Here is a 25,681-nt window from a genome sequence, read left to right on the forward strand (position 1 = left end):
TAATAAAAAAAAAATATATATATATATATGAAATTCATTTCTTTCAAACTTCAAAAGTGGCATGCTAATGTAATAAAGGAGCGGCGCAGACTTGTGCCACTTATCTATGCTGACTCACATAAAATTATTTGTTTTAAAATAAATGACAAGTCCACCTTACCTCTGAATAGTTTTAGACCAAAATTTTTTGCATCTTTCGTGGTTTTAGGAACAGCATTTTCTTTCATAATTTGTAATTCTTCCTCACTTACAGTGACAAAGTGTTTGGCTGCCATTTTGCCAAGTCACTTAAGGTGATTACCAAGAAATAGTCCGAATTTCTCGACCAATCAGCGTACACAATTTCCTATAATCACCTGTGTATTTATGCTACAGGATATTACAAACACTGGATGTCTGCTTTTCCATATTTATGGCTAGAGTCTGTGAAAATGGGTCATGAATCAGAAAAGCAGAGTGGTACTCTATAAAATTTTTCTTAAAATACATAGACATGATTTCTAGCAAATATCACTTGATGTGTGAACTGATAACTAAAAAAACCACCTTTTAACATTTTGAACTAAGCACTATTTGTTTGAATATACGGTGTCTTGCCAAAGTATTCATCTCCCTTTGCGTTTGTCCTATTTTGTTGCATTACAAGCTGGAATTAAAATGGATTTTTGGGGGTTCGCACCATTTTATTTACACAACATGCCTACAACTTTAAAGGTGAAAATTGTTGTTTTATTGTGACACAAACAATAATTAAGATGGAAAAAAAAGAAATCTGGAGTGTGCATAGGTATTCACCTCCCCAAAGTCAGTACTTCGTAGAGCCACCTTTTGCTGCAATTCCAACTGCAAGTCTCTTGGGGTATGTCTCTGTTAGCTTAGCACATCTAGCCACTGGGATTTTTGCCCATTCCTCAAAGCAAAACTGCTCCAATTCCTTCAAGAAAAAGAAGAAGAACTTTATTCATCACATGCTTGTGAAATTCCTCTCTGCATTTAATCCATCTGAAGCAGTGAACACACACACATACATACCCAGAGCAGTAGACAGCCATGCTAACAGCACCCAGGGAGCAGTTGGGAGTTAAGTGCCTCATTCAAGGGCCACACAGAAAGGCCCCTGCCGGCTGCTGGGCTCGAACCCAGAACCTTCTTGCTGTGAGGTGACCATGCTAACCACTTACACCACTGTGCTGCCCAAGTTAAGATGGGTTGTGTTGGTGTACAGCAATCTTGAAGTTATGTCACAGATTCTCAGTTGGATTGAGGTCTGGGCTTTGATTAGGCCATTCCAAGGCATCTAAATGTTTCCCTTTAAACTACTCCAGTGTAGCTTTAGCAGTATGTTTATTGTCCTGCTGGAACATGAACCTTTGTCCCAGTCTCAAACCTCTGGCTGACTCAAACAGGTTTTCCTCCAAAATTGCCCTGTATTTAGTGCCATCCTTCTTTCCTTCAGCACTGACCAGCTTTCCTGTCTCTGCAGATGAAAAACATCCCCACAGCATGATGCTGCCACCACCATGCTTCACTATAGGAATGGTGTTCTCAGGGTGTTGGGTTTGTGCCACACATGGCATTTCCAATGATGGCCAAAAAGATCAATTTTAGTCTCATTTGACCAGAGAATCTTCTTCCATGTGTTTGGGGAGTCTGCCACATGCTGTTGGGCAAACTCCAAACGTGTTTTCTTTAAGCAATGACTTTTTTCTTGCCACGCTTCCATAAAGCCCCACTCTGTGGAGTGTACGGCTTAAAGTGCTCCTATGTACAGATACTCCCATCTCTGCTGTAGATCTTTGCAGTTCCTTCAGTGTTATCTTTGGTGTCTTTGCTGCACCTCTGATTAATGCCCTCCATGCCTGTGCTGTGAGTTTTGGTTGGCAGCCTTCTTGTCAGGTTTGTCGTGGTGACATATTCTTTCCATTTTGCTATAATGGATTTAATGGTGCTCTTTGGGATATTCAAAGTTTGGGATATTTTTTATAACCCAACCCTGAGCTATACTTCTCCACAACTTTGTCTCGGACCTGTTTGGAGTGCGCCTTGGTTTTCATGTTGCTTGCTTAATAGTGTTGCAGAGTCAGGGTCCTTCCAGAACAGGCTGATTTATAGACATCATGTGACTGATAATGTGACACTTTGATTGCACACAGGTAGATCTTAATCAACTAATTATGTGACTTATGAAGTGAATTGGTTGGAGCAGCTCTTATTTAGGGGTTTCATATGAAAGGGGGTGAATACCTATGGACACTCCAGATTTCTGTTTTTTTCATCTTAATTATTGTTTGTGTCACAATAAAACAACAATTTTCATCTTTAAAGTGGTAGGCATGTTGTGTAAATCAAATGGTGCTAACCCTCCAAAAATTCATTTTAATTCCAGCTTGTAATGCAACAAAACAGGACAAAAACCACAGGGGATGAATACTTTTACAAGACACTGTATATGTATGTACTTCATCTAAGTCTAATCTAAGTCTAAAGTCCTTCCCGCACCATATGGCGCACAGAGCGGCGCCGTTCTCAGTTTCTGTAGCCCTCGGCCTCTCGCCTATTACATAGCTAGGGTTACAGTGGGGGATTAATCCTCTGGTAACCACAAGAGTTTGACTCCCCACTCGTATCTGTATTGCAGTGTGCTTTGCCAGATGGCAGTAGGTACCATTTTTATGATGGTCTTTGGTATGACCCGACCGCAAGTAGAACTCGCGATCTCCTGATTGAGAATGTACTTCATCACTTTCTTTAAAATGATTTTCACCCCATCTACAAATTTATAGGAATCCTATTGGGAACAGTGGTAACAATACAAGTTTTACTCACTGTGTGTGTGCGAATTTATATCAGTTGGCTCTTATCCATAGTCCACCTCTGTCTGAGATTTTTGTCTCCACTGATGCATCCCCTAAAGACATCCACCTGTACAGCACTGTCAAAGCTCTTATTTTAGAAAAACAGAGCAAGGTAAAACACACAGAGTACCACAGCCACAAACATGAATATACACAAACGCCCACATCATGAACACATCAAAACTATCTTCACCAGGTGACCTTCCTGGTGACTGAAGACCCAAGTCATGGAGAGAGCATGACAAGCAAGAGGAAAAGAAGAGAAACTCTGTCTCCTGACAGATTCTCTTTTTACTCCTCTCTCTCTTCCTTATCTGAGTGGATGCCCATCTTCACCACTAACAGGGATATTCATAAAGCTTCAGCCATCGTGGAAGACAGCACCACTGCCAGCAAGGTAAAAAAAAAAAGCGCTCCAGTAATATGACATTCAATAAATTACCTCAATAAATACATGCTATTGTTTCTGTTTTTGTTCTCACCAGTATGATAATGTGACTTGATTTTAATTAATGCAGACTTAAGAAGTCAGAAAAGCACCATGTTTATATGTTGTTTTTTTTCTGCACTCCTCCTCAGGTGACACTGTTTCATGCAGAAAGTGAGGCAGATTCATCACACGCCTTCACAATCGACCAAACAGTCAGATCTGTCAGTCTCCATGTTGCTGGAAAACTCACACACTGAGTCCTCATCAACCCTACGGGTATTCCCCCCACACACACAACACCTGCACACTCCTGTCATGCTCAGAGGAACCAGCAGTGTTTAACAATGCACATGACACAACCATATGCATGCATAGGTAATTTTACACATGAGGGGGATGCCACATACTGTATACATTGGCTGTATATACTAAGAGGACATTTTATTAGGAACACCCATCCACCTGCTGTTTATGCAGTTATCTAATCAGCCAATCCTTTGGCAGCAGAATAATGCATAAAATCATGCAGATACAAATCAAGAGCTTCGGTTAATGTTCACTTCAAACATCAGAATGGGAAAAATTGTGATCTCAAAGTGGGACTTCTTTCACTGTGGCATGGGTGTTGGTTTGAGCCAGATGGACTGGTTTGAGTATTTCAGAAACTGCTGATCTCCTGGAGTTTTCACACACAACAGTCTCTAGAGTTTACACAGAATGGTGTGAAAAACAAAAAACACTGAGTGAGTGACAGTTCTGTGGGTGGAAACAAACACCTTGTTGATGAGAGAGGTCAGAGGAAAATGGCCAGATTGGTTTGAGATTATTTTGCCAGGAAGGATACAGTAACTCATAATCACTCTTTATAACTGTGGCGAGCAGAAAAGCATCTCAGGATGCAACAGCAGAAGACCACATTGGGTTCCACTCCTGCAGCCAAGAACAAGAATCTTAGAATCAAGAACTAATTCCTATTAAAGTGGCCAGTGAGTGCATGTGTACACTGTATATGGCTGTATTTGCTGTATAAAGGCATCAAAGACACCAGAAACACATTATACTATAACCTCATTAAGATATTATTTAGGCAAATCAGTCTACTTTAAAAAAATACCACATGTAGTCATATAAATAACAATGTAAATTAAAGCCACTAGCGGCCTTGACGGGCCCTCGCACGTGTGGTTCCGCAACCCAGGACATCCCGCCACCCAGCAAAACAGTCACATGTCATATATTCATCAAATGTTCAAAGGTGATGTGCATGTTGCAAATGCCATGACTGCTTGACGGATGAGAGATAGACAGACAAAGACTGTGTGTGTGTGTGTGTTTCTGTGGTGTGAAAATGTACATTTATATATGTACAAAACTATATATATGTCTCCTCCTTATCTCTATCTCACACTGTAATCTTAAGTCATCTTAGCTTTCCTGTGTCTGCAGTGTGTGTGTGTGTGTGTACATGCAGAGTTTTCATATGTCTGCAACAAAATGCCAATGATGGCAGGTCACTAATATATAGATTTAGGAACTGCCTAAAAATGGAGATCCCATCTGTTTCTGGGTTGTAGAATTTTCTTATATTCAAGCCAGTCTCTTTTGCTTTATTTCTTTACTGGCTAGCACTGGCCACTAGGCGGTGTGTATGACTGGTAATTACTAACACTGGCCACTAGGCGGTGTGTAAGACTGGTAATTACTAACACTGGCCACTAGGCAGTGTGTATGACTGGTAATTACTAACACTGGGCACTAGGCGGTGTGTAAGACTGGTAATTACTAACACTGGGCACTAGGCGGTGTGTAAGACTGGTAATTACTAACACTGGCCACTAGGCAGTGTGTATGACTGGTAATTACTAACACTGGCCACTAGGCGGTGTGTAAGACTGGTAATTACTAACACTGGCCACTAGGCAGTGTGTATGACTGGTAATTACTAACACTGGCCACTAGGCAGTGTGTATGACTGGTAATTACTAACACTGGGCACTAGGCGGTGTGTAAGACTGGTAATTACTAACACTGGCCACTAGGCGGTGTGTAAGACTGGTAATTACTAACACTGGCCACTAGGCAGTGTGTATGACTGGTAATTACTAACACTGGCCACTAGGCAGTGTGTATGACTGGTAATTACTAACACTGGCCACTAGGCAGTGTGTATGACTGGTAATTACTAACACTGGCCACTAGGCGGTGTGTAAGACTGGTAATTACTAACACTGGCCACTAGGCAGTGTGTATGACTGGTAATTACTAACACTGGCCACTAGGCGGTGTGTATGACTGGTAATTACTAACACTGGCCACTAGGCGGTGTGTATGACTGGTAATTACTAACACTGGCCACTAGGCAGTGTGTATGACTGGTAATTACTAACACTGGGCACTAGGCTACGGAGCCGTAGAGGGGACATGGTGAATAAAAAAATAACAAAGCGTGGGAACGACTTATAAGGCGTGTGCACGAGATATTAATGCGCGCGCACGAGTTATAACCCGTGCGCACGCTTTGCGTTAAGGCGTGCGCTCGGGTAGTTAAAAGTGAGGGGACGAGTTACAAATCGTTCCCTCGCTTTCATTAAGGCGTGTGCACGAGATATTAAATCGTTCCCTCGCTTTCATTAAGGCGTGAGCACGAGATATTAATACGTGCGCTCGAGTTATAAAGGCGTGCGCACGGGTTATTAAAAAGTGAGGGAACGTCTTAAAACGCGTTCCCTCGGTTTATATCCAAGGCGTGGGAATGATATCCTATGTCGTTCCCTCGACTTATTAAAATATTCCCACAATGTCCTTGTTTTCGTTGATCTCGTTGCCTACACACACACACACGTACACACAGGCTGTAGGTCACCATGCTAGCTCCGGAAATACTAGACGCTATTTTATTATATTTTAATACTGGACTCAGATACACAGAAATCCTCGATGCACTTGCATCCCAACATGGCTTTATTATAAGTCTGAGACACCTCAAGAGAGTTCTGAGAGAGAATGGGCTTCGCCGTCGTAGTTTTTCTGACCTAGGAACGACTATAGATAGCCCAGGTCGCCTCCACGGGTACCGCTGGATGCACGCAAAGTGCCTGGAACATGGCATTCAGGAAAAAACAGAGGATGTACGGATTATCCTTCAACTACTGGACCCAGAGAGTGTTGCGCTACGCCGTCGTCGTACACTTCAGCGCAGACAGTACTTTTCCAAAGGACCCAATTTCATTTGGCATGTCGATTCTTATGACAAACTAAAACCGTTCGGAATCTGCATAAACGGATGCATAGACGGGTTTTCCCGTAGGATCGTCTGGCTGAAAGCCGCACACACAAGTAGTAACCCGCGAGTGATTGGCAGTTACTAATGCAGTGGAGAGGTTAGGTGGATGCCCGAGAATCGTACGAACTGATTTTGGAACTGAGAATGTGACTGTGCGAGACATCCAGAAGTTCTTCAGGCGTGACGGAGAAGACGACAGGGCAGGGGACCGAAGCTACATCTCCGGGGCCAGCACTGCAAATCAGCGTATTGAATCTTGGTGGGGCCAGTTGCGTAGACAAGGGGCTGAATACTGGATCGAGTTCTTCGGAGAGCTGAAGAACTTCTGGATGTCTCGCACAGTCACATTCTCAGTTCCAAAATCAGTTTGTACGATTCTCGGGCATCCACCTAACCTCTCCACTGCATCCACATAGTAACTGCCAATCACTCGCGGGTTACTACTTGTGTGTGCGGCTTTCAGCCAGACGATCCTACGGGAAAACCCATCTATGCATCCGTTTATGCAGATTCCGAACGGTTTTAGTTTGTCATAAGAATCGACATGCCAAATGAAATTGGGTCCTTTGGAAAAGTACTGTCTGCGCTGAAGTGTACGACGACGGCGTAGCGCAACACTCTCTGGGTCCAGTAGTTGAAGGATAATCCGTACATCCTCTGTTTTTTCCTGAATACCATGTTCCAGGCACTTTGCGTGCATCCAGCGGTACCCGTGGAGGCGACCTGGGCTATTTAGTTGGCTGATGATGAAATCTATAGTCGTTCCTAGGTCAGAAAAACTACGACGGCGAAGCCCATTCTCTCTCAGAACTCTCTTGAGGTGTCTCAGACTTATAATAAATAGAGGTGTCAAAAGTATTACCATTTATTACTCAAATAGAAGTATAGATACTATGGTTTAGAAATACTTTTCATGAAGTAAAAGTATCAGCTGAAGCTTTTTACTCAAGTAAAAGTAAAAAGTATACTGATTTCTAAACTACTTTAAAGTACAAAAGTAAAAGTAATGAAAGAGGAAAAAATGCTATTAAGGACAAAGGCGCAGCCTAGAAGTCCACATACAGTCCATTCTCCTGACCCATTCAAATGTGTTTCATGGAGCACAAGTAATAATGACTTGTTGTCTGTAAGTGTTGTAATGGTGTAAAACTTCATACCTCAGAAGTAAGTTATCAATACATTTTTATTGAAAATGTATATATTAAAACACACACACACACACACACACACGTCTCGACCACATCACCCCATCCTACTGATCCACACAGATGGAAAAAACAACTAAAGTAATACGATTTATTTGAAAAGATTGCAGCATTGTAATGTCCAAAATATTGTATAACGCAATATTTTTGCAGTATGCTGGCAATCATTTTGTGTCCAAAGTTGCATTGCATTCACTGTCTCAACGGCAGTAATAATACAGTATTTGAATGCTATGAATGAATGAATGAATGAATGAATGAATACTACACTAACACTACTGTAAAATTACAGTTTTTTTCTTTTTCATATGGGACGTGCAGTAGAGGCAGCAGGTTCCAGTTAAAATGCAAGAAAAACACTTTCTCATCCCTACTAGTTACTGGCTCACCGAGAGAAGTCAACAGAATGTTTGTGTTCCAGCAATGCGAGGCTGAACACAGGCGAGGAGAGAAAGGGCGGCCGCTGGAATGCCGACACGCTACAAGCTAATATAACGTTTACTAAGCTAAGACCTGTCACTTTACTCACTAACACCCACCAAGATACCATAACTGCGTTTGTAAACTTAACCTGACTCAGAAAAGAGAATGCCGCATGGTTCGTGGGGGGGGGGATTCCACATTCCACTCCTGACAAACGAACGAGAGCCCGCAATTTACTAACGGTGTTGAAGTCAGAGCTCTGATTGCTGTGTGCTTGGAGCGCCCTGAGTGGCAGTTTATTAGGTGGACAAAGTAATATAAGTAATATAAAGATTGGCGCAATGAAATGCAAGTAACGAGACTATTATAAACGTAACGAAGTAAAAGTAAATGCTTGAAAATGTAACGAGTAGAGATAAAAAGTAGGTTGAAAAATTATTACTCCAGTAAAGTAGAAAGTATCAAAATTTCTGCTTAAGTAAAGTAACGAAGTATTTGTACTTCGTTACTTGACACCTCTGATAATAAAGCCATATTGGGATGCAAGTGCATCGAGGATTTCTGTGTATCTGAGTCCAGTATTAAAATATAATAAAATAGCGTCTAGTATTTCCGGAGCTACCATGGTGATCTACAGCCTGTGTGTACGTGTGTGTGTGTAGGCAACGAGATCAACGAAAACAAGGACATTGTGGGAATATTTTAATAAGTCGAGGGAACGACATAGGATATCATTCCCACGCCTTGGATATAAACCGAGGGAACGCGTTTTAAGACGTTCCCTCACTTTTTAATAACCCGTGCGCACGCCTTTATAACTCGAGCGCACGTATTAATATCTCGTGCTCACGCCTTAATGAAAGCAAGGGAACGATTTAATATCTCGTGCACACGCCTTAATGAAAGCGAGGGAACGATTTGTAACTCGTCCCCTCACTTTTAACTACCCGAGCGCACGCCTTAACGCAAAGCGTGCGCACGGGTTATAACTCGTGCGCGCGCATTAATATCTCGTGCACACGCCTTATAAGTCATTCCCACGCTTTGTTATTTTTTTATTCACCATGTCCCCTCTACGGCTCCGTACTAGGCGGTGTGTAAGACTGGTAATTACTAACACTGGCCACTAGGCAGTGTGTATGACTGGTAATTACTAACACTGGCCACTAGGCGGTGTGTAAGACTGGTAATTACTAACACTGGCCACTAGGCAGTGTGTATGACTGGTAATTACTAACACTGGCCACTAGGCGGTGTGTATGACTGGTAATTACTAACACTGGCCACTAGGTGGTGTGTATGACTGGTAATTACTAACACTGGGCACTAGGCGGTGTGTATGACTGGTAATTACTAACACTGGCCACTAGGCGGTGTGTATGACTGGTAATTACTAACACTGGCCACTAGGCAGTGTGTATGACTGGTAATTACTAACACTGGGCACTAGGCGGTGTGTATGACTGGTAATTACTAACACTGACTACTAGGTGGTGTGTATGACTGGTGGTACACGGACAAACCAAAAAAAAAATCGACTCAATGGGTTTACCATTTTTTCTTAGGTATGGTGCTCCGCTATTATTGTGTGTGTGCACGTGTGTGTCTGTTTGTCAGAGGGACAGAGAGAGAGAGAGAGAGAGAGAGAAAGTGTGTGAGAGAGAGAGTGTGCTCATAGATGTTGCGTGTGCATGTGAGTGCATAATTGTGAGAGAGTGTATGTGTGTACGGTATGCATAAATATGCATATAACTGTGAGTGTGTGTATGAGTGTGCACAGAATTGTATAAGTTATATCATCAGACTCATGATAGCCAATATTTTGTAAAGTTTCAGATCAATCCATCAATGAATTGAACATTTTCCCCCATTTCCTGCTTAGCCAGATGGTGGCGCTGTGCTAGGCATCTGAATTACACATGTGAATATCATCACAATCATAATACACAATATTTTGTAAAGTGTCAGATCAATCAGTTAAAGCATTGCCAGTTTCTGGCACATTTCCTGCTTGGCCAGGTGGTGGCGCTATAACAGACAGGCCCATTGGGTGTCAGGTTATCATAATAATCATAATATCTATTGAAGTAAGAAGTGTCCGACCATACAGTCAGTGCACTGTGGCTTTCTGACACGTTTCCTGTTTATGTGGCAAGATATTAAAATCATAAGGCCATTTCAACATATTACAAGATATCAAAAATCCCTTTGCAATTTAATATCAGCGACATCTTGGCATCACATATAACAAATTTCACATGAATCTCATGAACCGTCTAGGAGGAGCATGCTAAAATTCATCCTGTGTCAAAACACACATATTCAAAACCCTATTCTTTCCTTGGCCAGTTGGTGGTGCTATACCAGACAGGACCATAATGGCTAAATTGTATCAGAATCATATTACAAGATATCAAGTTCAACATTCAGCAATATCTTGGCATATTATATGTTATAATATTTCAACATATTAAAAATCTCTTAGCAATTCAACTTCAGCAATATCTTGGCATCATGTTTGCCAAGTTTGACATGAATTTGATGAACCGTCTAGGAGGAGTACGTTAGAAATGACCATGTGTAATTTCACTCCAAATGGCCTTATGACATCATCATTCCAAAGTTCTACCCATTCATTTCAATGGAAAATGGAAAAAGGGTCGCTATGAAGTCCCTGGGCCATGCCCGGGGCCAAAAGTCTGTGGCTGAGTAGTGAGGACAATGACTGATGTATGTATCAAATTTCATGAGTTTTCGTGCATGGGAAATGCCTCAAATAAGGCCAAACACAGCATAATAATAATAATAATAATAATAATAATAATCCTTTGAAAGCAATAGGGTCTCGCACCGAATGGTTCTCGGGCCCTAATAATAATGATGATGATGATAATAACAATAATTAAAGCTGCTAGCGGCCTTGACAGGCCCTCACACGTGTGGTTCCGCAACCCAGGACATTCCGCCACCCAACAAAACAGTCACATGTCATATATTCATTGAATGTTCAAAGGTGATGTGCATGTTGCAAATGCCATGACTGCTTGATGGATGAGAGATAGACAGACAAAGACTGTGTGTGTGTGTGTGTGTGTTTCTGTGGTATGAAAATGTACATTTAAATATATACAAAACTATACATGTGTCCCCTCCTTATCTCTATCTCACGCTGTAATCTGCCACAATGATGGCAGGTCACTAATATATTGTTAGGGTTTTGCTGGGATTCGAACCTGATTCGTTGGTGTGATGATCCAGCAAACCCCCACTAGGCCACCAGGGGAATGACTCAAATGCAGAGGCGTGAGGCGGAAGTAGAAAAAGTAACAAAAGGTTTATTTATACTATGTACACTATATACAATCCAGGGCAAAACAAAAAAAACAAAAACAAAGAGTATAATTCAAAAAGAAAAAGGCAAAAATGCAAAAGCTCAGAAGATCCACAAAACACAGTACAAAGGAAACTGGAGATAAACTAATTTACTAATTACATTTACTAATCCAAGATGGCGGCATAGGTGTTTTACGTTGTCTACGTTTATCTGTGTATGTGTGTTTTTATGAATCGGTTGGGCTAAATTACCTGATTTTTGGGATATTTCTTTATCAAGAACATTTTTTACATGGGATTACAAAAATCTTGACATTGTGGCGATGGGTAGCCATAAACAGCAACGCAAGTCTAGGCCTACTCAATCATGCAGGTCTGGCTGCATCAACACCTTGAGACTTCCGGTTTACCTGCTGTTTGTGTTTGTGCTAAACACACCGTTTATGGGTGCTTTGGGAGCTGGAATTAGTGATGTATTATGCGCGTCCTCCCCTCGGATTGTTTTTCCAAACTCTGGAACTTTGTTGTTCTTTGACACAATCGGATTTATACCCCTGTCTAATAGTTGTTGCGTTGAACCCTTGCGCAAGTGCGCACTCCTCAAGTGGCCCGAGATTGGACAGTTTTGGTCTACCTGTTGTAGGCGTGACAGGGGAGCCACCATCCGCACGGCAAGATCAGCTGGTTTTTGGATTATCCTTCTCCTGTTTCTGTCAGGTAATATACACCCCAATCCAGGCCCGCAACTGCCTGAACTTTCGAGCCCCGATGATTTGAAAAACAGCAGTGGTTTGCGTTTTATTCATGTTAATGTGCGCAGCCTGATAAATAAAATCGATGCCATTCGTCTCTGGGCTAAAATGACTGATAGTGACATAATCGTCTTGTCTGAGACTTGGCTTAAATCTTCTATTACGAGCAATATGATTTACATCGATGGGTATACCTTATTCAGGATGGATCGTGCGAATAAAGGAGGGGGAGTAGCTTTATATGTAAAATCCTCCTTGGACTGCTGTGTCGTTGAGGCAATAACTAAGCCGAAGTGTTTTGAACTGTGTGCCATCAAAGTAAATCTCCCTAATGGCACTCCCTTGACGGTAGTAGGATGCTATCGCCCACCATCGGCAGTAGCTGGAGCAACTGCGCTTCTGTCTGACTTTTTGAACAAGCTCTCTAACGAGTATATCGTTCTGGGGGATTTAAACTGGGACTGGCTGTCGTCGTCTTCTGTGTTGAGAGACATATGTGATGCGCTGAATTTGACCCAACTAATACAATCACCTACTCGCCTTAATTTAAAACGTATGGACAAATCTACTTTACTTGACGTCATCCTGACCAATGCTCCACACAAATACTCTGCGGTTGGTGTTTTTTGTAACAATGTCAGTGATCATTGTATGGTTGCTTGCGTCAGGAATTGTAAAATGGTTAAGACCAAGCCACGGTTTGTTTTTAAACGAAATCTTAAGTGTTTTAATGAACAAGCATTTTTGCATGACATTTTCCATAGTGATTTAAATTCAGTTTGTTTTATGGATGATGTTGAAATAGCCTGGGATTATTTTAAGAAAACTTTTGTAGCTATAATTGATAAACACGCCCCATTTAGAAGATATAGAGTAAGGGGCAGGGATAATCCCTGGTTTAATGACTGTATTGCGACTGCCATTAGAGAGCGTAATGAGGCATGGGTAAAAGCAAAAAGATATAATAGTGATGCTTGCTGGTTAAACTACAGGGTATTAAGAAATAAATGCACAAGACTAATAAAGAGTATAAAAAATGAGTATTATCTTAATTTAATAGAGGAAAATTTCAATGACCCTAAGAAATTCTGGAAAGCAATTAAATCATTCTCGGGTAATGTGCCACCTCCTACTATTCCTGAATATTTAGTGACTAGCCAGGGAGAAATTAGGGATAAACAAAACATGGTAGACACTTTTAACATGCATTTTATTAGTGCTGGAATTGCTATTCAGTCGACTCTTCCAACCAATTTTATTAATAGTATAATGACTGTCCCAGATCCAAACTTAAGTTTAAATAGTTTTAATTTCAGCTCTATATCTGCCTGTGAAGTTCAGAGGGCTTTGCTTGGATTGGACTGTAAAAAGTCTGCTGGCCCTGACCAGATCGAGCCTTACTTTCTTAAGACTGCTGCTAAGTTGATTGCTGGCCCTATTGCCTCCATTTTTAATCTTAGTTTATTTAGTGGTTCTATACCTAAATCATGGAAGTCTGCATTTGTCCTCCCACTTTTAAAAAGTGGAGATCCTTTTGTATTGGACAACTATCGCCCAATCTCCAGATTGTCTGTGCTGGCCAAACTGTTTGAATTTTTTATAAATGAGCAGCTTAAACATTTTTTAACTGAAAACTCCATTTTAAATCCTATGCAGTCTGGCTTCCAACAAGGCCATGGTACAGTCACAGCCGTAATCGTAGTCACAAATGATATTTTAAATGCCTTGGATAATAAGGAGTCTTGTGCTGCAATATTTATTGACCTTTCTAAAGCGTTTGATATGGTGAACCATGACCACCTTCTGAAGCGATTAAAAAACATAGGTTTTAGTGGTACTGTATTAAGGTGGTTTTCAAATTATCTCAGTGGTAGAACACAATGTATTGTTATTGATAACTATACTTCATCATCATTAGAAGTCTTTATGGGTGTCCCACAAGGGTCTGTTTTGGGCCCAATTTTATTTTCTATTTATATAAATGATTTAGGTAAGAACTTGAAGCAAGCAAAGGTGCATCTTTATGCAGATGACACCATTTTGTATACCACAGCTTCATCAGTGAATGATGCATTTGCACAACTGCAGTCTGCTTTTAATCATGTACAAACATTTCTTATTGAGTTAAGGTTGGTACTGAATGCTAAAAAAACAAAAATAATGTCTTTTACACGATCACGCTCTCCAGCTAATATTGGTGTGTCAACATTAGATGGCACTGAAATAGAAAGAGTATCATCATACAAGTATTTAGGGATTTGGTTGGATGATAAGATGTCTTTTGGTGTACATATTGAGAGCCTCTGCAAGAAATTGAGACCAAAGTTGAATTTTTTCTTTAGAATGAGGAAGTGCTTTTCTTATCATGCAAGGAGGTTAGTTCTAAGCACGTTCTTGTCAGTGCTTGATTATGGGGACACATTATATATGCACTCCAGTTTGTTTTTACTTAAAAAACTGGATGTGTTGTACCATTCAGCCCTGCGGTTCATCACTGGTGTATCAGCCGGGACTCACCACTGCACTCTTTATGAAACTGTACAATGGTCTTCTCTCTCTCTCTGAAGGAGAATCCATGCACTGACTTTTATTGCTAAAGCCCTAATGGGTAAACTACCCCTGTACATTTTTAATTTGCTTTCTTTTCATAATAGTGTTTACCGGACAAGGTCATCAGGAAAAATACTTTTACATGCTCCACAAACAAGATCAGAACTTGGTAAAACTGCCTTTTCTTCATATGCACCAAAGCTTTGGAATGAACTTCAAGCTACTTTAAATCTTGAAATTCTTGCACCCATTAATTCTTTTAAAGACCTTTTAAAAGCAACATTAACTGAGCATTGTAATTGTTTTTAATATCATTATTTGTTTGCCGTGTGCTTTTTTTAGTAGTCTGTGTATATATAGGCTGTTAGCATTGATTTGTTTTTGTCTGTTTAGATGTGGTGTAGCTGTGGTTTGTTTTATGTGTTTTATTGTAATGTAACTTTTTAGCCGCCTATCTTGGCCAGGACTCCCTGGAAGAAGAGTTATTGTAACTCAATGGGACCATTTCCTGGTTAAAGAAAGGTTAAATAAAAAAAAAAATAAAAAAATAAACATAACAGCACAAAGACTCCGTGACAAGAGGACTGAACTCAGGGGTATAAATACACAAACTAATTAAGGACACAGGTGAAGATAATTAGGACTAACAGGCAATTAACAAAAAAAAAACACAAAACACAGGAACAGTGGCGGCCTCTAGAGGCCAAAATAAATATGACACGAAAAGGAAATAACAGCGGCCTCTAGAGGCCAAAACAGTCCAAGTCCTAACAGGACCCCCCCCTCTAAGAGCATCTCCTGACGTTCCCAGGGCGATCCGGATGGGCCGAATGGAAGTCCCGACACAGTTCTTTATCCAGGACATCCCGAGCAGGAACCCAGCAGCGCTCCTCAGGACCATAGCCCTCCCAGTCCACCAGATATTGCAACCCGCCGCGGACCCGGCGGGAGTCAAGCAGGCGATGCACAGTGAACACAGTCTGCCCCTGGAAGATGCGGGGGGGTGGGGGGTTCCTAGGGGCAGGGGCATACGTAGACGTCAGTACAGGCCGCAACAGGGAAACATGGAAAGTGGGGTTGATCCTCAGAGTCCGGGGCAACTGGAGCCGGTAGGAGACAGGGTTCACCCTGCGCACCACCTTGAAGGGGCCAATGTAGCGAGGAGCAAGCTTGCGGTTCTCCACCCGCAGCGGAAGGTCCTTAGTGGACAGCCAAACCCGCTGCCCAGGGCGGAAAGTGTGTGCAGGTCTTCTGTGGCGGTTGGCCTGAGTCTGGTTGGTTCTGGAGGTCTGTATGAGGGTCTTCCTGACCTTGCTCCAGGTCTTGCGACACTGTCTCACATATTGGTTGACCGAGGGCACCCCCGCGTCCTCCTCCTGGTCCGGGAACAGAGGTGGCTGGAACCCGAATTGGCACTGGAATGGCGACAGCTTGGTGGCCGATGACTGCAGGGTGTTGTGGGCGTACTCTGCCCATGGCAGCCAGGTGCTCCACGATGTCGGGTTATCCATAGCCAGGCCTTGCAGGGTGGTTTCCAGGTCCTGGTTGAGCCTCTCCGTCTGACCATTGGACTGTGGGTGAAACCCAGAGGAGAGGCTGGCAGTGGCTCCGATGACCTTGCAGAACCCGTGCCACACTCGGGAGGAGAACTGGGGCCCTCGGTCTGAGACGATGTCCTGTGGAAGACCAAAGACTCGGAAGACATGATTAAATATAAGTTTCGCTGTTTCAAGAGCAGAGGGGAGTTTGCAGAGAGGTATGAAGCGGCAGGCCTTGGAGAATCTGTCAACAATGACCAAAATGACCATGTTACCTTGTGACTCAGGGAGACCCGTGATGAAGTCGACTGCCACGTGGGACCAGGGACGCCGGGGAATGGTCAGTCCAAACCAGGAATGGATGTTGCGCTCCCTCCAGCCAGTGCCTCCACTCCTCAAGGGCCAGTTTGACCGCTAGCAGTTCTCGATCCCCCACATCGTACCGGGACTCCGCAGGACTCAGGCGGTGGGAGAAGTAAGCGCAGGGGTGCAGCTTTCCTTCCGAACGTTGAGAGAGTACCGCGCCGACACCACTGTCCGAGGCGTCCACCTCCACGATGAATGGTTGGGAGGTGTCCGGGAGGACCAGAATGGGTGCCGTGCAGAAGCGGGCCTTGAGGTCTTTGAACGCCTTTTCTGCCTGAGGAGACCAGCCATAAGATCCACCTGTCCCTTTGGTGAGGTCTGACATGGGTGCTGCCACAGAACTGAAGTTCCTGATGAACTTGCGGTAGAAGTTAGCGAATCCTAAGAACCGCTGAACCTCCTTAACGGACTTGGGAGTGGGCCAGTCCCGGACGGCCAGGGTCTTGGCAGGGTCCATTTGGAGTTGGCCTGTCCGTACAATAAATCCCAGAAAGGAGACCTCGGGAACATGAAATTCGCATTTCTGGGCCTTGGCGAACAGATTGTTCTGCAGCAGCCTCTGGAGAACCTGGCGGACATGGTGGCGGTGCTCCTGCACGGTCTTGGAAAAGATAAGGATGTCATCGAGGTAGACAAAGACGTACAGGTTAATCATGTCCCTTAAGACGTCGTTGATTAGGGCCTGAAAAACAGCTGGTGCGTTGGTGAGTCCGAAGGGCATCACCTGGTATTCGTAGTGCCCAGACGGGGTGTTAAAGGCAGTCTTCCACTCGTCTCCCTGTCGGATACGGATGAGGTGGTATGCGTTCCGTAGGTCCAACTTGGTGAAGATGGTGGCGCCTTGGAGCAGGTCGAAAGCAGTGGACATCAGCGGAAGGGGATATCGGTTGCGCACAGTGATCTTGTTCAGGCCCCTGTAGTCAATACATGGTCGAAGCCCCCCATCCTTCTTGCCGACAAAGAAGAAGCCGGCACCAGCAGGTGAGGTGGAGGGTCGAATGAACCCAGAGACCAGGGCGTCTTTGAGGTATTCCTCCATAGCCTTGCGTTCTGGCTGAGAGAGGGAAAACAGTCTGCCACGAGGAGGGGTAGTCCCAGGGAGCAAGTCGATGGCACAGTCGTAGGCCCGGTGCGGAGGAAGAATGGCGGCCCTGCTCTTGCTGAATACCTCCTTGAGATCCCAGTACTCTGTGGGAACTTGAGATAACTCGGTGAGATCAGGGGGCTCGGCAGGAGACACAGGAGAGCTAGAGAGCAGACAAGAGGCATGGCATGCAGGGCCCCATTCCACAACCTGGCTTGTTACCCAGTCTATGCGAGGGTTGTGGCGAGTAAGCCAAGGAAGGCCTAGAATAACTGGGAACTCAGGTGAAGGAATCAGGTGCAGGGATATTTCTTCCTTGTGACCTTGAGACTGGAGGAAGACTGGAGAAGTAACTTGAGTGACTCTTCCATCACCTAACGCTTGGCCATCGAGGGCAGACACAGACAGAGGGACTTCAAGAGGTGCAGTAGGTATATTGATGCTTTGGGCGAAGTGAATATCCATAAAGTTCCCAGCCGCCCCTGAGTCTATCAAAGCTTGACAAGAGTGGACAGACTCACCCCAGGAGATGGAGACCGGGATGTAGATTCCTTGGCCAGGGAGTCCGGGAGAGAGGGTAGGCCCCGTCACAACCCTCCCTCGGCTGGACGGGGCGGTCCTTTTCCCAAGAGTTCGGGACATGATGCTCGGAAGTGACCAGGCTTGCCACAGTAGATGCAGCACTTGTCCCTCCTTCTGCGCTCCCTCTCAGATGCGGAGAGGCGAGTACGACCCACTTGCATGGGTTCTGGACAGTCACTGAAGGAGGTAGACGGTCTCCAGGTAGAGGTAGGGAGGCTGGGGGGGCTCAAGGCTTGGTGGCGTTCTCTCATCCTGTTGTCCAGACGAATAGCATGTGAGATGAGGGTTTCGAGGTCACTTGGGCATCCAATAGAGGCCAGACCGTCCTTGATGGGGTCAGACAGACCATGGTGGAAGGCTGACACCAGGGCAGTCTCGTTCCATCCACTTACTGCTGCGAGTGTTCGGAACGAGATGGCGTAATCTGCGACGCTTCCTCCTTGCCGGATGGACATGAGCTTTCGGGCTGCGTCGGTACTGATGTCTGCCTGATCGAAGACCCGAAGCATCTCTTCAGAAAACAGCTGGAAATCAAAGCACTCAGGTCCCTGTCTTTGCCAGATAGCAGTAGCCCAGGCTCGCGCCTTACCAGCTAATAAGGTGATCACAAAGGCAATCTTGCGGCGATCCGTAGGTGAGTTGACACTGGGTAAGGAACTCTCGGCACTCACTGTGCTTGCCGTCATATCTCTGTGGTGCAGGAAGGCTGGGTTCGTGAGGTGAAGAAGGCAGCATGGCAGGAGGCACTGGAGCAGGAGTGGGAGCTGGAGCAGGAGCAGGAACTGGATCAGGAGATGCAGGCAGAGATGTCAGCTGTGCCAGGGTTTTCCCAATTTGCTGAAGCAGTTCCTCGTGGCGAGCAAGGGCCTCATGTTGGCTGGTGAGCGTACGTCCATGAGCGTCCATGGTCGCTCCGAAGCGTGTCAAAGCTGCCATAATTCCCTGAAGGTTGGCCGGGTAGACAGTTGAAGCAGCCTCTGCTGAGTCGGTCATGACGGAGTCTTTCTGTTAGGGTTTTGCTGGGATTCGAACCTGGTTCGTTGGTGTGATGATCCAGCAAACCCCCACTAGGCCACCAGGGGAATGACTCAAATGCAGAGGCGTGAGGCGGAAGTAGAAAAAGTAACAAAAGGTTTATTTATACTATGTACACTATATACAATCCAGGGCAAAACAAAAAAAACAAAAACAAAGAGTATAATTCAAAAAGAAAAAGGCAAAAATGCAAAAGCTCAGAAGATCCACAAAACACAGTACAAAGGAAACTGGAGATAAACATAACAGCACAAAGACTCCGTGACAAGAGGACTGAACTCAGGGGTATAAATACACAAACTAATTAAGGACACAGGTGAAGATAATTAGGACTAACAGGCAATTAACAAAAAAAAAACACAAAACACAGGAACAGTGGCGGCCTCTAGAGGCCAAAATAAATATGACACGAAAAGGAAATAACAGCGGCCTCTAGAGGCCAAAACAGTCCAAGTCCTAACATATATAGATTTAGGCACTGCCTAAAAGCGGACCTCCCATCTGTTTCTGGGTTGTAGAATTTTCTTAGATCATAGCCAGTCTCTTGTTTTATTTCTTTACTGGCTAGCACTGGCCACTAGGTGGTGTGTATGACTGGAAATTACTAACACTGGCCACTAGACCGTGTGTATGACTAGTGGTACACGGACAAACCACAAAAAATCGACTCGATGGGCTTACCATTTTTTCTTAGGTATGGTGCTCCGCTGGAGCGCCGCTATTATTGTGTGTGCGTGTGTGTGTCTGTTTGTCAGAGGGAGGGAGACATAGATAGAGAGATAGTGTGTTTGTGAAAGAGAGTGTGCTCATAGATGTTGCATGTGCATGTGAGTGCATACTTGTGAGAGAGCGTATGTGTATGCATATGACTGTGTGTGTATGAGTGTGCACAGAATTGTATATGTCATATCATCAGACTCAGGATATCCAATATTTTGTAGTTTCAGATCAATCCAGCAATGAATTGAACATTTCCTGCTTGGCCAGGTGGTGGCGCTATAACAGGCAGGCCCATTGGGCATCAGGTTATCATAATAATCATAATATCTACTGAAGTAAGAAGTGTCCGACCATACAGTCAATGCACTGTGGCTTTCTGACACGTTTCCTGTTTATGTGGCAAGATATTAAAATCATAAGGCCATTTCAACATATTACAAGATATCAAAAATCCCTTCGCAATTTAATATCAGCGACATCTTGGCATCACATATAACAAATTTCACATGAATCTCATGAACCGTCTAGGAGGAGCATGTTAAAATTCATCATGTGTCAAAACACACATATTCAAAACCCTATTCTTTCCTTGGCCAGTTGGTGGCACTATACCAGACAGGCCCATAACAGCTAAAGAGTATCAGAATCAGAATCATATTACATATCAAGTTCATCATTCAGCAATATCTTGGCATCTTATATGTTATAGTATTTCAACATATTATAACATATCAAAAATCCCTTAGCAATTCAACTTCAGCAATATCTTGGCATCATGTTTGCCAAGTTTGACATGAATTTGATGAACCGTCTAGGAGGAGTACGTTAAAAATGACCATGTGTAATTTCACTCCAAATGGCCTTATGACATCATTCCAAAGTTCTACCCATTCATTTCAATGGGAAAAGGAAAAGGGTCGCTATGAAGTCCCTGGGCCATGCCCGGGGCCAAAAGTCTGTGGCTGAGTAGCGATGACAATGACTGATGTGTATACCAAATTTCATGAGTTTTTGTGCATGGGAAATGCCTCAAATAAGGCTAAACATGGCAAAATAATAATAATCCTTCGAAAAACAATAGGGTCTCGCACCGAAGGGTGCTCGGGCCCCAATAATAATAATAATCCTTCGAAAAACAATAGGATCTCGCACCGAATGGTGCTTGGGTCCTAATAATCCTTCGAAAAACAATAGGGGTCTCGCACTGAACGGTGCTCGGGCCCTAATTAAAATGAAAATGTGTCAAACTTTGGGCTTTCTAGAAGGAAAGCCATGGCCAAATGATTAGAGAAACAGCTTTAGGACTAAAAGGTTGCTGGTTTGATTCCATGGACCAGCAGAACTGCCTCAAGTGCCTTTGAGCAAGGTGCCTAACCCCCAACCGCTCTGGCAAGAGTGGTGGCGTACCATGTGTCTGACTAGCCAGAGGAAAACTGATGATGTGATTATCAGTTTTGGCAAGAATAAAACATATCTCTAAAGCAGATTAAACATTATCGAACTTGAAGTGATTGTAATTATTTGCTGCTAATATCGACACATGCACAAAGTTTAAATAAACACTTTCCATAGAGTGGGTGGCACGGTGGTGTAGTGGTTAGTGCTGTCGCCTCACAGCAAGAAGGTCCGGGTTCGAGCCCCGTGGCCAGCGAGGGCTATTCTGTGTGGAGTTTGCATGTTCTCCCCGTGTCTGCATGGGTTTCCTCCGGGTGCTCTGGTTTCCCCCACAGTCCAAAGACATGCAGGTTAGGTTAACTGGTGACTCTAAATTGACCATGGGTGTCTATGGAATCAATTTTGTGCCAAAATGTTCATACAATACTTTTGAAATATCAAACAAAAACTACAAATCAAAATACAAAAAAAAAAAAAAAATCAATTTTTTTAGACTGGCAAACAAATTATTCATGTAATCGTGCAAAATATCAGTCTATCACTCTTCAGAAACCTTTTATTTTTGTTCTGCGTCTTTCTCAGTTTTGTTTGACATAATTTATTTTAATTGCGATTCCAGCTTTCTCGTTTGCGCTCTCTGACTTTTTGCTTGCAGTTTTGGCACAAACTTCACGTGTGGGTGAGCTGTCCAGGAATGCATTCCCATTGGGTAACTTGTGTTTGACTGACAGCTACGCTCAGCGATTCCCTCGGAGGCTGTTACGGCCATTTCCTACTTGGATTTTGGCGGACTGTTTGGCGAGTGACCGATCCATTGACGGTAAACAAGGATCGAGTGGACTTCAGTGGCGACTATGATATTGAATTTACACTTTCTTGAATTAATTCAATATCATAGTCGCCACTGAAGTCCTTGTTTACCGTCAATGGATCGGTCACTCGTCAAACAGTCCGCCAGAATCCGAGTAGGGAATGGCTGAGCGTAGCTGTCAGTCAAACACAAGTTAGCCAATGGGAATGCATTCCTGGACAGCCCACCCACACGTGAAGTTTGTGCCAAAACTGCAAGCAAAAAGTCAGGGAGCGCAAACGAGAAAGCTGGAATCGCAACCAAAATAAATTACATCAAACCCTTTCTCCCGTAGTCAGCTGGGATAGGCTCCAGCTTGCCTGCAACCCTGTAGAACAGGATAAAGTGGCTAGAGATAATGAGATGAGATGAGCTTCATGAAAGTGCACTGATTGTTACCATAAAAAAAAGTGTCTACTGTACTGCGTTCACTCCCCCGAGTTGCATACCCATTCGTTTTTGTGTTCTTGGTCTCAGAGCCGCACGCACGAAACAGACACAGAAGACAAAATCAACGTTTAACATAATTAACAATGCACTTTTTATGGAGACGTTTTAATGATATTCTTTATTTTTTTTATCCAGTTGAATATTTAGCCTACAAATTTATTTTCAGCTCTTAGAAATGACTGAGGTCCGGACCTCGGTGGCCTCATAGCTGGCTACGGCCATGACCCCGAAGATGTCAAGGCTGAAGATTACCAGCTTTAACTCAGAAGGTCTTTCACTGACGAAGGCCGAATTACTGACTGGACTGAATGCCGATATTTTGTGCATTCAAGAAACTCACAAGGACGGCGTGCCACATAAAATCCCCGGCATGGAACTAGCAATCTATCATCCAAGTCCTGTACATGGCAGCGCAGTTTATGTACGTGATAAGCCCATAGCCACTAAAACCAACAACTTCTCTGCCCACGGCATTGAAATACTGACTGTGGAAACCAAAGACATCAAGGTGGTTTCCGTCTACAAACCTCCACCGACTCCTTTCGTTTGGCCATCGGAATGTGACCTAACTGATAAAGTCTGCCTAGTAATAGGGGACTTCAACAGCCAGAACACCCGATGGGGCTACTATGATACCAACTCAGATGGCAAGGCAGTTGAAGGATGGGCATTAAATAATGACATGACTTTACTACACAAGGCGAAATACAAACCTTCTTTTATGAGCGGGCGCTAGCGACATAGATGCAATCCGGATCTGGTGTTTGTGCCCTCTAGACTTGCACAAAACTTTGAGAAAACGGTTGAAAACCCAATACCAGGGTCACAACACAGGCCGATTACAGTTAACACTAAACCTGTAATTCGACCTGTAAAATCAAGGAACCCTATTCCTAGATTTAACTTCCGTAAGGCAAATTGGAAGAACTTCACCATGGAACTCGACGATAAAATACAGTCGTTGGAATCTCATCCCAACAACTACAACCAGTTCCAATCCCTTGTTTGGGAAACTTCAAAGAAGCATATCCCAAGAGGATGCCGCAAGTCCTACATCCCTTGTTTAAGTGAAGACAGTAAAGATCTCTATGAGAAGTATGCGAAAGCATATGAAGCCGACCCATTTGCAGAGGAAACAATAGCAATGGGAGAGTCTGTGCTGGCTTCAGTCTCAGAAGGACGTAGAGAAAGGTGGAAGGAACTCATCACCAATGTTGACATGACCAAGAAAGCTTGGTCCACAATTAAGAAACTGAACTCTGACAAGAACCCACAAGCACGGTTAGCTGCCGTGACACCCAATGCAGTTGCAAAACAGCTACTTTTGAATGGCAAACCTTTGAATAAAGAAAGAGGTCACCTGAAGAAGATGAAAGAAGAGATGGAGAAGGTGATGCTAGAAAGTGAGGATGAGTTTGTAAATTTCACCATCACTGAACTCGACGATGCCATCAAACTTCTGAAACCTGGGAAAGCTGCTGGCCTTGATGGGATCACGACCGAAGTCATAAGGCATTCTGGTGCCAAAGTCAAAGCTTGGCTGCTACAAATGTTCAGTAACTGTGCTATCACCCTCACAATCCCTAGGATCTGGCAGAAAGCGAAGGTGGTCGCCCTACTGAAACCCAACAAGGACCCCTGCCACGCCAAAAACTATCGACCTGTATCATTGCTGTGCATACTTTTTAAGTTATGCGAGAGAATCATACTTGCCCATATAGGACCTACAATAGATGAACTACTACCTCCCGACCAAGGTGGTTTCAGGTCAGGAAGGTCCTGCTGTGGACAGGTTCTGAACATTACCCAATTCATTGAAGATGGTTTCGAAACCGGGCAGGTCATGGGGTGGTTTTCATTGACCTGACCGCTGCATACAACACTGTCAATCACAGGCTGCTCTTACTAAAACTGGCTAAAATGGTCCAGAACTCCAGCATCGTTCGGGAATCAAGTCGTTACTCGAAAACTGACGGTTCTTCATTGAAATGGATGGGAAAAGGAACCACTGGTGCTCACAGACAAATGGTCTCCCTCAAGGTTCGGCGCTTGCACCAACCCTGTTTAACATCTACACTAACAACCTCGCCCATTTCAAAAATATTCGACAGTTTATATACGCTGATGACCTAGGACTCGCCACCCAACACAAGTCTTTCAATGTCATTGAGCGAAGACTTACGGCTGCCCTAAATAGTCTTTCAGACAATGATGAAACCAACTTCTTAAATGCAAACCCTGGCAAGACTCAAGTCTGCGCGTTCCATCTGAACAACCATCAGGCCCAATGACAGCTGAACATCGCTTGGAATGGTAAGAAACTGGTCAACGACAAATTCCCGGTTTACCTTGGAGTAACCTTAGACAGAACTCTATCTTACAGAGAGCATGTAAGAAAACTCAAGGAGAAGATCGCTTCTAGAAACAATCTCCTCAACAACTTAAGAACTCTCAACTGGGGAGCTGACGTCAACACCTTGCGATCTACTGCTCTGGTGTTATGCTACTCTACAGCAGAATACTGCTGTCCGGTATGGGAAAGGTCATTCCATGCTGGAAAAGTGGATGCTGAGCTTAATACCTCTTGCTGTATCATAACAGGAGTGCTGAAACCTACACCCCTATCAGCACTATACCAGCTAGCAGGTATTACACCACCTTCCATCCGATGAGAAGCTCACTCCAGAACCCAGAAGTTTTTACAAGAGCAAGACCCAAGATATCCTCTACACCATTACCAATATATAAGAAAAAGACTCAAGTCCAGAAAGAGCTTCATGGTTGTGCAGAATCTAAACCCTCAGGACTCTGCCAAATACCGACTAGACCG

At 43.8% G+C, this 25,681-nt stretch overlaps 1 pseudogene; it reads left to right on the forward strand.

Moving 5' to 3' along the window:
* The window catches only part of LOC132888331 (von Willebrand factor A domain-containing protein 7-like), a 156,520-nt pseudogene that overhangs the window by 54,145 nt on the left and 76,694 nt on the right, over nucleotides 1-25,681 (forward strand).

The sequence above is a fragment of the Neoarius graeffei genome, chromosome 6 (genome assembly GCF_027579695.1).
Source record: "Neoarius graeffei isolate fNeoGra1 chromosome 6, fNeoGra1.pri, whole genome shotgun sequence".
Lineage (NCBI taxonomy): Eukaryota > Metazoa > Chordata > Actinopteri > Siluriformes > Ariidae > Neoarius > Neoarius graeffei.